Consider the following 17,697-nt stretch of genomic DNA (forward strand, 5'->3'; position numbering starts at 1 on the left):
CAGGTTGACGCTTGCCCTTGTGCTTGCACGGTACCCCTCGGTGGATCTGCTTGCTATTGCCAACGCTGTTGGTGACTTCGATACTTTGTATCCGAGGGTATTGCTTCCTGCCAATATAATCGTCGACAAGCTTGAAGGGCATTCAAGGGTACCTGAAGAAAGAGAAGCTCCACAAGGTTGACTTCGTGGATTAGGGTTGCTTTTGTAAATAGGTTGTTTTGACTGTTTTACCCAAGTGTTTGGATTGATGAGCCAAGAATTCTTATTCGGTAGATACATGTATATGTACTTTTACCGTAGTGGTGCCGTTGGCAATTTTTGAAGGAGCAAATCTTAATTGCCCGCTTGAGAATTTTTCGTATTCGTTGGTCAGCAAACGTTTGAGTGATCAGCTCGTGTTGCAGGTCTTGCTAAACCCGTTGTATGTGCAACTTTGCTTTCAACCGATGTATGTTGCGACAGTCACTCCCGAATCTTTCGGGTGTAGTGGTGCCGATGATCCCTTTGTTCATTGACATTTCCATAAGTAAAATATCGAACGTAGGTTGTGTTTATATGTATTTCCACACTCTTGCTATTTACGGCACTCGTAGAGGCATCTATAGCTGAGGGAAGGATTAACATCCTTGTTTGCTTTGTGTCTTTTAGCACTCGTAGAGGCTTTCTTTTTTATGAAGTACGTTCTTCTGCCGCGTGCTGGTGAAGCAGCTTAGACGTTTTTGAAGTACTGCAATGCTCAGCAAAGTATCGAAACTTAGGTTCTCATTAATAAGGTAAGCACTAGACTAGAGGGCGAAAAAGGAGGGCCCTGTTTATGTGAAGGGAAAAAAGGTAATGCTAATAAATTGCTTAAGCAAGGAAGGGGTTCTTCTCATCTTCTGGCTTTTTCACCACGTTAGTGGTTGCCGCGGCGTTGTTGACTTCACCAGGGTTCTGGGCAATGATTGCCAGCGTATTGCTGTCTCCAGTGCCTTCTATGCCGTCCGCTGCCGAAGCTTTTGCCGCCGCCGAGCTTCGCCGTCGCTGCTGCTGCCGAAGCTTCTGCTGCCGAAGCTTCAAGAGCAAGGTCGGCTGGCTTCTTCTTAGTTTCCCTGACATGTTTTTCCTCCTTGATTTCTTGTATCGACAGCTTGGGCAGGGGGTCGACAGTTTCTCATTGTGACCCGAACTTGGCAGCAATCCTTTGAAAGTCGCGGTCACAATTGTCCGAGCGTGAGAAACTTCCATAGACTGTGATGTTCGTCCCGTTGCTCCCAGGCATTTTCAGCTTGAGGTATGCATAATGCGGCACAGCCATGAACTTGGCATAAGATGGTCTCCCGAGTATGGCGTGATACTGTGACTCCCAGTTCACTACCTCAAACTCGATCTTCTCCTTCCCGAAATTGTCGGCTTTACCAAAGACGACGTTCGTGTAAATTTTGCCAAGAGAGTAGCCCGGTGCGCTTGGGAGAATCCCATGGAAGCGTGTATCTGTTTCTTCTAGCATCTTCATGGTGATCCCCATACTTTTGATTGTGTCGACGAATATCAGGTTTAATCCGCTTCCACCATCCATGAAAACTTTGCTCATCTTGAATCCCCCGATTTGTGCTTCGACTACTAAGGCAGCGTGTCCCGGTTTTGGTATGGTCATCGGGTGATCTGCTCGACTGAACGTAATGTTCTGAGAGGACCACTCGACATACTCCGGGATGTTTGCCATGATGCTTTCTGCCAGGTTAATCTCTCAGGTGAGCTTCTTCATCTCTCTTCTTTAGACACTTGTCCTATGGATCATGCTCATCTGCCCCCGTGGTGGTGGAAACGCCTGGTTGGGTTGATGAGGTTGAGCCTGCTGGACTTGGTGCTGCGGTGGGGGTGGAGGTGGTGGTGGTAGCGGTTGCTGGCCTCCCCGCCGGATGAGTTTATGCATGTCAATGAACCGCCAACAGCCCCCGAGTAGGTGACTCGACTTCGTTTTCCCATCCTTAGAATCGGTATACGAGTGCAGTAACAGGGAGCGTTGATCTCGTCAGCCGTAAGGCAGTTCGGGGGCCCTCTCGCTGCCGGGGTTTATAATTGCCACGGCTTCCCGGAGTTGTTCCGATTACCGTCCCGTCGATCGTCTCTTCCGTCGTCATACCGATCATCCTCGCCGATCGTAGCACCCCGCGGCTACCAGGTTGTTGTCATCATAGTTGCGGTTCTTCCTTCTCTTGTGGCGATCCCTTCGGCCACCCGAATCGTGCTTCGGCTGGTCATCGTCTTCGTCGTCACCGCGCTCGCCGTGGCCTTCGCACGTTGTCCTCGCCATCAGCCCAGCTCGTTGGCGATTTCCATTAACTTGGTTATGGTTTTAGGCTTTTTACGCCCGAGTTCCTCTATGTAACTCTCACACCGGACGCCGTCGCCGAAAGCGTCAATTGCTCGTCGACGTACACATCTTCGGCAACATTTAGGAGTTTGGTGAATCTCCCGATGTATGAACGCATCGACTCCTTCTGCTTCTGCTGGCAGTTCCGTAACTCCTCAATCCCGACGGGTCTCTTGTACGTTGCTTGGAAATTGGCAACGAAGTCGTCTACTAGATCGTCCCATGATTTGATGGAACCCTTCGGCAACCCCCTTAGCTGTGCTCGCGCTCGAATCTTTGAGATAGAGCTCGTAAGCACCGCATTGCCGCTATTTGGTTCCCCTTATGTAGTATTACGACTCGTGTGTAGTCGTCTATCCAAGATCTTGGCTCTTGCTTCCCATCGTATTTGGCAGCGTCGGTAGGCGTAGGATTGAACTTCCCGGGTGGCATTGCCTCGCGGATTCTCGTGACTTAAACGCGTCGGCTCCCCTGAGCTCGCCGTCGTACTCCTGATCCTCATCCGAAGAATCACTGTCGTTCTCGTTCCTAGCGGCGCGTCGTCGCCTCGCTTTATCGATCGTGCTTTGGGTGATTTCATCCCGAGCGTCTCTCGCATGATACTTCGAGCCGCTGGCCTGCAGCGTGGTTTTTTCCTTTTGTGGAACTAGATTATTTCCTAGTATCGCAAGACTTTCCAGGGCGCCTCGATGAGCTTGGGCCATGGACCCTTCAGGGCGTTGGTTGATGAGGTATGCAGCAAGGTTGGCAGTTGCTCCTGCAACGGTTTTTGGTCGTGGCATGCCTGCGGTGTCCGTAGTCATTAAGGACTTGGTCAGGTTCGACGTAATTTCTCTGGCATCATCTTCCGAGAGCCTGGACAGCCTCGACCTGTGCTTGGCTGCCCCTTGAGTATTTCGGGAGGCGCTCGCCTGTGAGCCTCTTCGCCGCTCACTGGATCGATCTGCCGCAGATAGACGTCTCTCGAGAGAAGCTTGTTCCTTTGACAGGTGCTCCCGATTTTTCTCTAGTATAGAGTGATAAGCATTGAGAGTCCCAACCGAGGTTCCTGCGGGGAGCGGTGTGTTGTTGAGTACTGCTGCCCTGGCGGCTGCCCACTCCTCGTCTGCGATGGTGTAGTCACTGTCGTGGTTGCTAGCGCTATTTGCGAAGCTCGCTCGCCTACTAGAGCGAGGAGTATGGTCTCCGTTTCCTCTGTGCCTTGTGTTATTGGCGACACAGACCTGATGGTGCGCCGTCTTTGGGGTGGTTCTGATGCTATCGATACTGTCCTTTCCCGACGAATACTGGGCATTGCAGATGAACGGGGGTGTCGGTCGATCCCAGTCCGTGCTTGGTGTCGCAATTCAAGCAGTATTACGAGGTTAACTCCGAAGATGTGGGGTCGTCGGATCCTACCGACATGAAAGACTCGGAACGAGGAGTCGAGGGCGCGGGCGAACTTGTCGAGCCTGTCAGACCAGCCGAAAGGTCGAGTGACGATGACGCGCTTGGACTCGTCGATCTGGAGATACGTTATTCCAGCAGTCGAAGGATTCCCTCCGCGTTGACGTTGTAGTGGACGCTGCCGAAGGTCATCTCCATGTTTCCTTGTAGATCTGAGAAATTCGATCGGGAGGAATCACTATGCGGGGTGAACTCGTAGGAACCGAACCGAACCGGGCTTCGCAGATTCGGCGAGGATGGTGTTGATGAAGTTGCTGGTGAAGTTGCCGGTGGAGTTGCCGGTGTCATGATTGGATCTGCCGATGACCGATCTTGTGCCGACAGGCTTCCCACGGACGGCGCCAATTGTCGAGGGTGCTCCTCGGCAATGCCCTCCGATAGGGGCTTAGGGTTGGTGGAATCCTCGCAAGCCGACACGAGACATCGGTTCACGTACAAGCGGGGAGAGCGATTTACCCGTGTTCGGGGCCCTCCATGAGGTAAAACCCTTACGTCCTGCCTGTCTGTTCTTGATTATGATGATAATGGGTTACAATGGGGTGCCGAATAGTTCGGATGAGATCTCGTCGAGTTTGGCTAAGCGCTAGGGCAACCTAGCTTTAAGCTTCTGCTGGCTAAGATCGCTAAGATTGGTTATGTCCCTCGACAGCCCCTCTCCTGGCCTTTATATAGGAGACAAGGTCTCAAGAGGTCTAATCAAGTACGACTGGGTTTACAGTAGATCTATCTCTAAGCTTTCCTTGTTCGGTTCCTTTCGTGTCTTGCACTTCAAGGAATCTTCCGCCGCGTCTCCCTTGGCGGCCCATCTTGCCGTCGAATGCCTTCATGGGCCTCCAACTAGGAAATATAGGGTAGGGCAACATTAGGTACCCGAAGGGTAATGCCCACGTCACCTGGTGTTGCGCCGCACTACACTCCGCCACCAACAACCTTCACGTGTTCCTTGACTCCTACTGGTTCGATAACCTTGGTTTCTTACTGAGGGAAAACTTACTGCTCTGCGAATCACACCTTCCTCTTGGGTTCCCAACGGATGTGTCGACTACGCGCCATCAAGACTCTTTTTCTGGCGCCGTTGCCGGGGAGATCAAGACACGCCGCGAGTCTCCCAATCGCATTACTGGGGAGTCTCCCACATCCAATCTCTTTACTTTGTTTTTGTCTTGCTTTACTTTACTTTATTTACTCGCTTTGTTTGCTCTTATATCAAAAACACACAAAAATTAGTTGCTAGCTTTACTTTATTTACTGTCTTGTTCTCTATATTGAAAACACAAAAAAATTAGTTACTTGCATTTACTTTATTTACCTTTTGTTTATTTCATCATGTTTCCTCCTAAGTACACTCTAAAAGACATACCGATAGGACGAGGATCTATAATTGGAAGAGATAATATAGAAGATTTTTTCACTCATGTTAGTACAACTGAAGATTTTGAAGATAGACACTTGGTAGAACTTGCTCCTACTTATGAAATTGCTGCTACTTCTTTAGTACACATGTTGGAAACTAAATTTGTTAATCTCAATCCTATAATTCAACACATGTTTCTTACACTCTGTGATATGGAGGAAGGAGAAAAGAAAGATTTTGTCTTAGAAACCCTTCTTAAGGAATTTGGTGGTGTAGCAAGAGAGGTTAGAAAAGTCTTTATTAAATATAAGATGCTTGGCTCTTATACCAACTTTGCTAGTACCCTTGAAAAAATGGAAAAAGATAGATTAAAGTACACTAATAAAGTTAATTGTGAAGGGGAGATTAAGACATCAATACCTTGCAAGCTCCTAGGAATGCATGAAGCTCTAGAAAATAACTATGGTTGGCTTGTTCCTGAAAATTTGTTTGATGAGAATAGCAAGCCTAAGAGTAATGAAAAAGGAGCCTCTGAAACCTACATAGATAAGATACAATGCATAGGTGAGAAAACTCCAAACCCCTCTGTTGATGCTTCATCTATTGACAATACTTGATACACACTTTCTGCGCCTAGCTGAAAGGCGTTAAAGAAAAGCGCTTATGGGAGACAACCCATTATTTTACTTCTGCACTTTATTTTATATTTGAGTCTTGGAAGTTGTTACTACTGTAGCAGCCTCTCCTTATCTTTATTTTATTGCATTGTTGTGCCAAGTAAAATCTTTGATAGTAAAGACAATACTAGATTTGGATTACTGCGCAGGAACAGATTTCTTGCTGTCACGAAATTGAGCCGCCCCTGCTGTAGAAAATTTAGAAAAATCTGCAAATTTACGTGCGTGATCCTCAGATATGTACGCAACTTTCATTCAATTTGAGCATTTTCATCTGAGCAAGTCCAGTGCCTCTAAAAAATTCGTCTTTACGGACTTTTCTGTTTTGACAGATTCTGCCTTTTATTTCGCATTGCATGTTTTGCTATGTTTGATGGATTTCTTTGTTCCATTAACTTTCAGTAGCTTTGTGCAATGTCCAGAAGTGTTAAGAATGATTATGTCACCTCTGAATATATGAATTTTGAATTATGCACTAACCCTCTAATGAATTTGTTTTGAGTTTGGTGTGGAGGAAGTTTTCAAGGGTCAAGAGAGGAGGATGATACAATATGATCAAGAAGAGTGAAAAGTCTAAGCTTGGGGATGCCCCCATGGTTCATCCCTGCATATTTTAAGAAGACTCAAGCATATAAGCTTGGGGATGCCCAAGGCATCCCTTCTTCATCGACAACTTATCGTGTCACCTCTAGTGAAACTATATTTTTATTCCGTCACATCTTATGTGCTTTACTTGGAGCGTCTATTTGTTTTTATTTTTGTTTTTGTTTGAATAAAATCAGATCCTAGCATTCTTTGTTTGGGAGAGAGACACGCTCCGATATTTCGTATGAACACATATGTTCTTAGCTTTATTCTTAATGTTCATAGCGAAGGTTGAACTACTTCGTTTATTGTTATATGGTTGGAAACAGAAAATGCTGCATGTGGTAAATGGTATAATGTCTTGAATAATTTGATACTTGGCAATTGTTGTGCTCATATAGATCATGTTTAAGCTCTTGCATCATGTACTTTGTACCTAGTAATGAAGAACTACATAGAGCTTGTTAAAATTTGGTTTGCATGATTGATCTCTAGAGTCTAGATATTTTCTGGTTAAGGTGTTTGAACAACAAGGAGACGATGTAAAGTCTTATAATGTTTGCAATATGTTCATATGTGAGTTTTGCTGTACCATTTTATACTTGAGTTTGCTTCAAACAACCTTGCTAGCCTAGGCTTGTATTGAGAGGAATTCTTCTCGTGCATCCAAATCCTTGAGCCAAAAACTATGCCACTTGTGTCCACCATACCTACCTACTACATGGTATTTCTCTGCCATTCCAAAGTACATTACTTGAGTGCTACCTTTAAAAATTCTATCCTTTGTCTTTGCAATATATAGCTCATGGGAAAAATAGCCTTAAAAACTATTGTGGTGAAGAATATGTAGCTATGTATCTTATTTCTTAATAAGTTGCTTGTTGAGCGGTAACCATGTTTCTGGGGACGCCATCAACTTTTACCTTTGTTGAATATCATGTGAGTTGCTATGCATTTTTGTCTTGTCTGAAGTAAGGGCGATTTTCATGATCAAATGGTTTGAGTATGCATATAGTTAGAGAAGAACATTGGGCCGCTAACTAAAGCCATGATTCATGGTGGAAGTTTCAGTTTGGACAATTAATCCTCAATCTCTTATGAGAATTTTATCTGTTGTTGAATGCTTATGCATTAAAGAGGAGTCCATTATCTGTTGTCTATGTTGTCCCGGTATGGATGTCTAAGTTGAGAATAATCAAAAGCGAGAAATCCAATGCGAAGTTTCTCCTTAGACCTTTGTACAGGCGGCATAGAGGTACCCCTTTGTGACACTTGGTTGAAACATATGTTATGCAATGATAATCCATGTTAATCCAAGCTAATTAGGACAAGGTGCGAGCACTATTGGTATACTATGCATGAGGTTTGCAACTTATAGGATGTCTTATACATAACACATATGATTTATTACTACCGTTGACAAAATTGTTTCATGTTTTCAAAATGAAAAGATCTAGCACAAAAATAGTAATCCATGCTTCCCTCTACGAAGGGCCTATCTTCTACTTTATTGTTGAGTCAGTTCACCTATTCTTTCTATCTCAAAAGCAAACACTTGTATGAACTGTGTGCATTGATTCCTACATGTTTACCTATTGCACTTGTTATATTACTTTGTGTTGACAATTATCCATGAGATTGTTGACGTCAGAAACCCCCTGGCGGGCAGAGACGGGCAACACGGTAGAGCCGGGAACAACTAGGGCTGCGGCTGGCCCCAGTCCCTCTGAGCGACGGCCCGCAAAGCCTCCTGGTCGCACGCGCCGATGTTTATCACAAGGGCGTGCCACCCGACCTATACCTGGTCGGGAAGGTGTGGATGATGCCTCGCTTAGTTTCCTGCAGGGCACACACGTAAACGTTAAATACGAGCCTCGATCGGCTCTCAGGTTATCCCGTGAATCGGCTCAAAGAGCCGATCCACCCATGATTCAGACGAGGTGTCCGAATATGGTGGTCCTGCTTGATCAAGGTAAAGCTAATGAGATCTACGACGATTTAGGGTTTTCACCGCATAATCGGATCATCCTACTCGAGATTGGGCCTCGCGCTCGCGCACGGTGACCGTAAGCCGATCCTAGACAGGGCCTAAAAACCAACACGAGGTTGATCCCGGAACATCCGTTCTAGGACTAGCAAACGCCACCCTACACGCCGCTGGATCCTCCGACCCCTTGTAAGGCCTAACTATTGCAGATATTAAACTAATCCTTGTAGAACAAGGATGCAATCGTAACGGATCAGATCTACTAAACTATGATCAAGCGGGGTGCCGCCCTACACCTAAGATAGGTGTAAGGGCGGCTAGACATGCAAGGGTTGCGATACGAAAGCATGTAATATGAAGAACAATGCTAACCCTAACATGTCTAAGATAACTACGTTGCTCGCCATCAAAAAGGCTTCAGTACGAGCAACGCATGAACAACGTAGGCAGGCTTGTGCTGCCTAGATCGCAAGATGCGATCTAGGCAGCAAGATGCTTACCGGTAGAAACCCTCGACGAAGGAGTTGGCGATGCGCCGAGATTTGTTTGTGGTTGAACGTTGGTTGTTGTTTATTCCATAAACCCTAGATACATATTTATAGTCCAGCGGACTTTCTAATGTGGGCGTGCACCAAACCGTGCACGAGTAAGATTCTAACTTCTAAACTAAGATGCGATCTAATATGTTACAGATACATGGGCAGCACAAGCCCAACTTGGTATAAAAGGCCGATTCACGTACTCCTTCTATATATATTTCTTCAAACCCATCTTGATCGCGGCCCACCTCTGACTTGGTCAAATTCTGGTGATAACACATGCCCCCCTGGTTTTGGAAATGACATTTCCAAAATCATTACGTTCTTTCTCGTTGGGTCATGTCGTGGCAGAACTGTTGCAGTATCCGTCATCATGATGCCCTGCCTTCTCAACTTCTCCGCGTGACTTGGCGTGTTTTTTTTTTTTAGGCACCACTTCCTCGGAAGCTCGCTGTGGCATTGAACTTCCACTATATCCCCTTTTATTTAACCGCTCCGCACAGTTATATTCCTGCATCTTCTTCGCATTAGCACTCCAAAAGCCCTCCTGTGCCACCATGTCCTCTTCCTCCTCTGCTTCATCGGATCTTTCCACCCAGTCCTCTTCTTCTCGCGAGCCGACGCCGGAGCCGAACCCGGCGGAGGTCCACGCAGCGAACACCCATCGCGCCATTGCGGCCGGGGAGGAGTCTAGCCATGACTTTTCCCTTTGGTCAGAGGACGACAAGTCCTTGACCGACGGGGAAAGCGACCTCCGCTTCCTTGCCGACGGGGAATCGGAGGAGGAGAGCGATGACGATCGCTTTTCCTGGGACGACTTCACCACCTCTGAGGAGGTGAAGGAGGAGGAAGAGGAGGACGACGACGACGACAGCTTCCCCGACGAACCGCCGGCCAAGCGCCATTGCCCCTGGCCGGGGAATCTGAGTGACTTCGACAGCGGCGACGACGACGACGAGGAAGATGAGGACAATGAAGGTCCTGCCGGCGGCCGTTGGAGCAGCGACGACGAACCGGCTGGGAGCGATGCCGGACACCGGCGATGACGGCGATGATGAGGGCAGCGACGGCCCGTAGATAGGACATCTAGCATAGGACCGAGTAGCAGTAGATGGGGCCATGTATCCCCTAGTACTTCCTTTTGAGGGCCATCAGCTCCTTATGTAAGAAATCTATCAATGAAGAACTTTTCCCAATCTGATTTTGCCGATTCCTTTAGCTTATCTTAGCCGATTTCTTCTTACACTGATCTTGCCGATTCGTCCCCCTTGCCAATGCGTAACGAGCCGATAGCAACGCATCGGTCCTTCGACATTTACCCTTCCATTCTTCAACTGACGATTCTCTTCCCGGTAGATACTTCCCACCGGTTTTAGCGATCGCTCATTATTCTGGGCTTGATCATGTCTGAGGGAGCTTCTTATGCAGAGCCAGCCGATTTGAACATAAATCGGCTTCTCAAAGCAGAGAGCCTTCAAGGTGAGCTGCCCCCCGAGCTTTCTTCAGTTCTTGCCGGCCAGATCGGCTCCTTTCCTTTGGTGGATCTGATGCGATCCATCCTTGACCTGATCTGCACGTCCAGGCTGCTCTTGGTCTTGTCCTTGAAGAGAGGATCCGAGCTCTTAAGCTACTCCATTGAGGAGTTCTTCCGTTAAAACCCTCTTCGTGCTCCATTGACCCTCTGACCGTGACAGTTATTCCTCTTAAGTCGATGTCTGCTGCATCGGCTGTGCTCGAAAATTTTCGAATTTTCAGAAATTTTTTTGTTTTTACGGCCGACTAGCGCATCGGCCCCCATATTCCAATACCCATCACCAAAGGATGAGACACTTCTATTGCATATCCTCGTGTTCTGTCCACCTGGGTGCCCCCCGAGCCGATTCTGTCAAGAGAATTGATGGTATCGGCTCCGTTGGATAACATGTTGAACTCAGGCAGAATGGTGGGTGAGGATAATTTTGGCCGATCGCTGGAATCGGCCTCCATGTTGCTTGTTCGATGAAAGGTTTTGTAATGTCCCTTCATAAATTTTTGGGGCCGATCACAAGGATCAGCCTCGCCATGTTTGCTCATTGACGTGTTCTCGCTACTCGTCCAGGCCGGTAGACAGAACCAGCCCAATCTCTGATTTTATCATGTTGGTGCGCTTGCTGTCGTCCACCTTGGATGTATCGTGTAACCATGGAGCACTGAGCTTCGTCGGAAGAACGAGCACCATGTTTGTGCCAGCCGATGTTTCATCATCGGCTTTCCTTTGCTTGGGGCGCCACTCCATTTTCCGTGGACGACCCTCTTCATCCAGGGTTCGCTCGAACCTTTGCGGCCGAGATCGAGGCCTTGCTTTCCTCAATGTATGCAAGTATAACCTCTCGGCTTCTTCCAGGCCGCGCAATCGTTGAACCCTGCGTTTCGGGAACGGCTGAGTCCGTCGGGGCACCACCTTGGCCGGTGGTACCTGTCTTCTTCTTCTCCCTCGTCTTCCGAATCTTCGAGATCTTCCAACCGAGGGGACTCAGCTCGTTTGCTCGTGGCGGGAGAGGTCCTAAGCGCTCGAACACGGACACGTTGGCTGCCTCCTTCTTCTTCCGGTTGCATTCACGGGCAATTGCCGATTGTTGGCAATCGGCTCATTCCTGAATCCCAGCAGTGCCTGAAGAAAGGACAATCCCAGTGCCTGTCCTCGTCGTCTCGCTCCTTTGCCTTTCCCTTGGCACAACGCTCGTGCTCCTCCTCATCGCGATCATGCCGACGATGTCTTCTGGCTTCTCTAGCCAGACGATTTCTTTCATCATCATCGCTGGACCGTCGGCGTTGGTCGTACTGACTCACATACTTGTTGAGGAGGTGATCAGAGAGAGGTCGCTGATATCTTATGTTCTTCACTTCTCCCTCCGTTACGTAGCGCTTGCCGTCTTGGCGGAGCCGATCGCGTGGAGCGGCTTCCTCTCGTATCTTTGCTATGAGAGCAGCTGCCCTCATCTCCATCCTTGCCGGCGTGGTGTCCAAGATCTGCCATGTTGATATTGCACGGGAAACCCGGCCGGCACCCCGCATGGCAAGCATACTCCACCATGCTCACGGCGGGGAAGGGCTGGGTATCGACCTTCATGGCGTACTCGGTTGAAAATTAGACGCCCGTTCTCTATCGCCGCTTGGATGTGCCGACGCCACACCCTGCGGTCGTTGGTGGCATGGGAGAGCGAGTTATGCCATTTGCGGTATGGCTTTCCATTCAGCTCTTGCGCCGTGGGGAATTTGAGACCTTCGGGTATCTTCAACTCGCTTTTCCTTGAGTAGGAGGTCGAAGATTTGCTCGGTCTTGGTCACGTCAAAATCGAATCCCCAGGCGGGCCTGGTGGCTTTACCCATTTGCGGGACACGGGGTTCCTCCCCGAGTCCACTCAGCCACTGCTACTTCTTGGTCTCCCGCAGGAACTTCGTCTTCCTCTCGCATCGACCGGGGCTACTGCACGCTTGAACTTGTCTTGGTACGGAGTCCGGGTGGCGCTGTTCATATGCTGAAAGTTTCCGAACCACGTGCGCCGGCGAGGGATAATCTGCTTGGGAGGCCATGTCCTTGAGCTGTGTTGCAAGGCCTCGCTACTGCCAACTCGATTGCTTCCTTTTCAGTTATACGAACCGAATAGCATCGGTTCCTAAGATTCCTGAAGCGCTGGATGTATTCTGTCACAGTTTCTCCGCGCTTCTGACGTAGTTGTGCTAGATCGGCAATGCTAGACTCGGAAGCTTCTGAATGGTACTGCTCATGGAACTGCTCTTCCAACTGCTTCCAAGTTTGGATGGAGTTCGGTGGTAGCGATGTGTACCACCCGAAAGCCGATCCTGTGAGGGACTGTGAGAAGAACCTCACGCGCAACTCATCTGACGCTGAGATCGTGCCCAGCTGTGCCAAATATCGGCTCACATGCTCGATGGAGCTGGACCCATCTGACCCACTGAACTTTGTGAATATCTACTGATGTGCCAAATATCGGCTCACATTCTAGTCAGAGGGGATTTTTGAATTTTTCGGCCGACTTGTGTATCGGCCCCCATACTCCCATACCCATCATCAAAAGATGAGACGCTTCTACCGCATATCCTCGTGTTTTATCCACCTGGGTGCCCCCCGGAGCCGATTCTGTCAAGAGAATTGATGATGTCGGCTCTGTTGGATAACATGTTGAACCCAGGCAGAATGGATGTTGAGGATAATTTTGGCCGATCGCTAGAATCGGCCTCCCCTTGCTTTCTCGGTGAAGGTTTTGTGATGTCCTTTCACAAATCTCTTTGGGGCCGATCACAAGGATCGGTCTCGCCACGTTTATCCATCGACATTTGCTTTTGTTACACGGTCAGGCCGGTGGATAAAACCAGCCTAACCCCGTTCTTTGTCACGTCGATGCGCTCACGGTCGTCCAAATTGATACCCGAGAGCGGCTCTTGGCCCGATGTCCCCCAAATGTCCATGCCGGCCGTTGAAACCTCGGCTGAATCATCCGCACGGACGACTTCAACTTCATCTCCATCCCATCGTATCGGGCATTGGTGCATCGTGGATGGAATGCAACGGTTGGCGTGGATCCAATCTCTCCCTAGTAGGACAGCGTAGGTACTCTTGCTTCGTCGACGATAAAGAACGTCGTAGGGACAGTTTTTCTTCCTACGGTCAGATCCACATTCAGAACACCTTGCGCGTCAGATGCTTGGCCGTTGAAATCGCTCAGCGTTACGTTGGTCTTGATCAGATCCGAGCTGGAGTGTCCCAACCGACGTAGCATGGAGTATGGCATAATGTTGACTGCCGCTCCGGTGTCTACCAACATCTTGTTGACGAGCTGCCCATTGATGTAGCCTCGCAAGTACAGGGCCTTCGGATGCACTGTAACTTCTTTCTTTTGGCTTCTCAAAGATGACCGGCCGTGGGCCGCGATCTAATTGCGCCACGAGTGCTTCATACAATCTTGGAGCGCTAAACTCCGTTGGAAGAATGAAGACCATGTTTGTGCCGGCCGATGTATCATCATCGGCTTTCCTCTCGCTGGGGCGCCACTCTTTTCTTTGTGGCCGACCCTGTTCATCCAGGGCTCGCCGGATTTTGGCGGCCAGATCAGGCCGTGCCTTCCTTAGCGTGCGCAGGTACAATCTTTCAGCTTCTTCCAACCCACGCAGACGTTGAACCCTTCGCTTTTGGGAACGGCTGAGCCCATCAGGGCACCACCGGGCCGATGATACTTATCTTCTTCATCATCGTCCTCTAGTTCCTCGAGATCTTCTACCCGAGCGGGCTCGGCATACTTGCTCCGAGGTGGGAGAGGCCCTAGACGCTCGAACATGGACACGTTAGCGGCGTCCTTCTTCCTCTCGTTTGCATTCGGGCAGTTCTCGATTGTTGGCAATCGGCTCATTCCTGAGTCCCGGCAATGTTTGAAGAACGGACAGCTCCGGTGCCTATCCATGTTATCCTGCCCCCTTGACCTTCCTTCAGTGCGACGATCGTACCCGTCGTCGCTTCTATCATGTTGACGGTACCTCCCGACCTCCGCATCGGACCGACAATTCCTCTCATCATCTACGTCGTAGCGCCGACGTCGGTCGTGCTTGCTGCTCATATTTGTCGAGGAGGCGCTCGGAGAGTGGACGTTGATACCGCACGCTTCTCATTCCCTCCCCGCCGGGTACCGCTTGTCATCATCTTGGGGCCGGTCGCGTGGATCGGCCTCCTCTTCATCCTTGCCACGGGAGTGGCTGCTTTCCGCGTCATCTTTGTCATGGCGGCTTGCAAGCCCTGCCATGTTGACACCAAAGGAGCACTTTGGCTGGCCTATGGAGTGGCTGAGATCCACCATGTTGACGCCAGGCGACGGACCTGAGTCCCTACCGAGCTTGATATCGTGCGGCCGGGCCTTCTCAGAGGAGCCGATGAGTTCGGCTTCGAGGGTTGCCTTGATCTCGTCATGTTTCCTTTTTAGCTCCTCGGGCAGATCCTCGTACTTCAGTGACCTGGTGCGTTCTTCGACGGGGCGGACGAATCCACCCCATCGAGTGCGAAACCCTTCCACCCGACGCCATGGGAGCGGGTTCGGTGGAAGGAGCCGATGAGTTCGGCTTCGAGGGTTGCCTTGATCTCGTCATGTTTCTTCTTGAGCTCATCAGGCAGATCCTCGTACGTGACCGGAGTGTCTTCCGCCATCTCGGATGTAGATGGCGATGTTGCGGATGTCGAAGGCTGTCCCACCGGGCGTGCCAGAATGTGTTGACGTCAGAAACCCCCTGGCGGGCAGAGACGGGCAACACGGTAGAGCCGGGAACAACTAGGGCTGCGGCTGGCCCCAGTCCCTCTGAGCGACGGCCCGCAAAGCCTCCTGGTCGCACGCGCCGATGTTTATCACAAGGGCGTGCCACCTGACCTATACCTGGTCGGGAAGGTGTGGATGATGCCTCGCTTAGTTTCTGCGGGGCACACACGTAAACGTTAAATACGAGCCTCGATCGGCTCTCGGGTTATCCCGTGAATCGGCTCAAAGAGCCGATCCACCCATGATTCGGACGAGGTGTCCGAATATGGTGGTCCTGCTTGATCAAGGTAAAGCTAATGAGATCTACGACGATTTAGGGTTTTCACCGCATAATCGGATCATCCTACTCGGGATTGGGCCTCGCGCTCGCGCACGGTGACCGTAAGCCGATCCTAGACGGGGCCTAAAAACCAACACGAGGTTGATCCCCGGAACATCCGTTCTAGGACTAGCAAACGCCACCCTACACGCCGCTGGATCCTCCGACCCCTTGTAAGGCCTAACTATTGCGGATATTAAACTAATCCTTGTAGAACAAGGATGCAATCGTAACGGATCAGATCTACTAAACTATGATCAAGCGGGGTGCCGCCCCTACACCTAAGATAGGTGTAAGGGCGGCTAGACATGCAAGGGTTGCACTACGAAAGCATGTAATATGAAGAACAATGCTAACCCTAACATGTCTAAGATAACTACGTTGCTCGCCATCAAAAAGGCTTCGGTACGAGCAACGCATGAACAACGTAGGCAGGCTTGTGCTGCCTAGATCGCAAGATGCGATCTAGGCAGCATGATGCTTACCGGTAGAAACCCTCGAGACGAAGGAGTTGGCGATGCGCCGAGATTTGTTTGTGGTTGAACGTTGGTTGTTGTTTATTCCATAAACCCTAGATACATATTTATAGTCCAGCGGACTTTCTAATGTGGGGCGTGCACCAAACCGTGCACGAGTAAGATTCTAACTTCTAAACTAAGATGCGATCTAATATGTTACAGATACATGGGCAGCACAAGCCCAACTTGGTATAAAAGGCCGATTCACGTACTCCTTCTATATATATTTCTTCAAACCCATCTTGATCGCGGCCCACCTCTGACTTGGTCAAATTCTGGTGATAACAGAGATATATATGTTGAAGTTGAAAGCAACCGCTGAAACTTATATCTTCCTTTGTGTTGTTTCAAAGCTTTCTACTAAGAATTTATTGCTTTATGAGTAACTCTTATGCAAGTCTTATTGATGCTTGTCTTGAAAGTATTATTCATGAAAAGTTTTTGCTATATGATTCATTGTTTACTCATTGTCTTCACCATTGCTTCGAATCGCTGCATTCATCTCATATGCTTTACAATAGTATTGATCAAGATTATGATAGCATGTCACTTCAGAAATTATCTTTGTTATCGTTTACCTACTCGAGGGCGAGTAGGAACTAAGCTTGGGGATGCTTGATACGTCTCAAACGTATCTATAAATTCTTATGTTCCATGCTACTTTTATGATGATACTCACATGTTTTATACACATTATATGTCATTATTATGCATTTTCCGGCACTAACCTATTGACGAGATGCCGAAGAGCCTGTTGTTGTTTTCTGCTGTTTTTGGTTTCAGAAATCCTACAAAGGAAATATTCTCGGAATTGGACGAAATCAACGCCCAGGGTCTTATTTTTCCACGAAGCTTCCAGAAGACCGAAAGGATCACGAAGTGGGGCGACGAGGCGCCGCCACACTAGGGCCCGCGGCCCAAGGGGGGCCCGCGCCGCCCTAGCGTGTGGAGCCCCCGTGCCTCCTCCGACTCTACCCTTCCGCCTACTTAAAGCCTTCGTCGCGAAAACCCCAGTACCGAGAGCCACGATACGGAAAACCTTCCAGAGACGCCGCCGCCGCCAATCCCATCTCGGGGGATTCAGGAGATCGCCTCCGGCACCTCGCCGGAGAGGGGAATCATCTCCCGGAGGTCTCTTCATCACCATGATCGCCTCCGGATCGATGTGTGAGTAGTTCACCCCTGGACTATGGGTCCATAGCGGTAGCTAGATGGTTGTCTTCTCCTCATTGTGCTATCATGTTAGATCTTGTGAGCTGCCTATCATGATCAAGATCATCTATTTGTAATGCTACATGTTGTGTTTGTTGGGATCCGATGAATATTGAATACTATGTCAAGTTGATTATCAATCTATCATATATGTTGTTTATGTTCTTGCATGCTCTCCGTTGCTAGTAGAGGCTCGGCCAAGTTGATACTTATGACTCCAAGAGGGAGTATTTATGCTCGATAGTGGGTTCATGCCTCCATTGAATGCGGGACGAGTGACGGAAAGTTCTAAGGTTGTGGATGTCTTGTTGCCACTAGGGATAAAACATCGATGCTTTGTCTAAGGATATTTGTGTTGATTACATTACGCACCATACTTAATGCAATTGTCTGTTGTTTGCAACT

Source organism: Lolium rigidum, chromosome 3 (genome assembly GCF_022539505.1).
Source record: "Lolium rigidum isolate FL_2022 chromosome 3, APGP_CSIRO_Lrig_0.1, whole genome shotgun sequence".
Lineage (NCBI taxonomy): Eukaryota > Viridiplantae > Streptophyta > Magnoliopsida > Poales > Poaceae > Lolium > Lolium rigidum.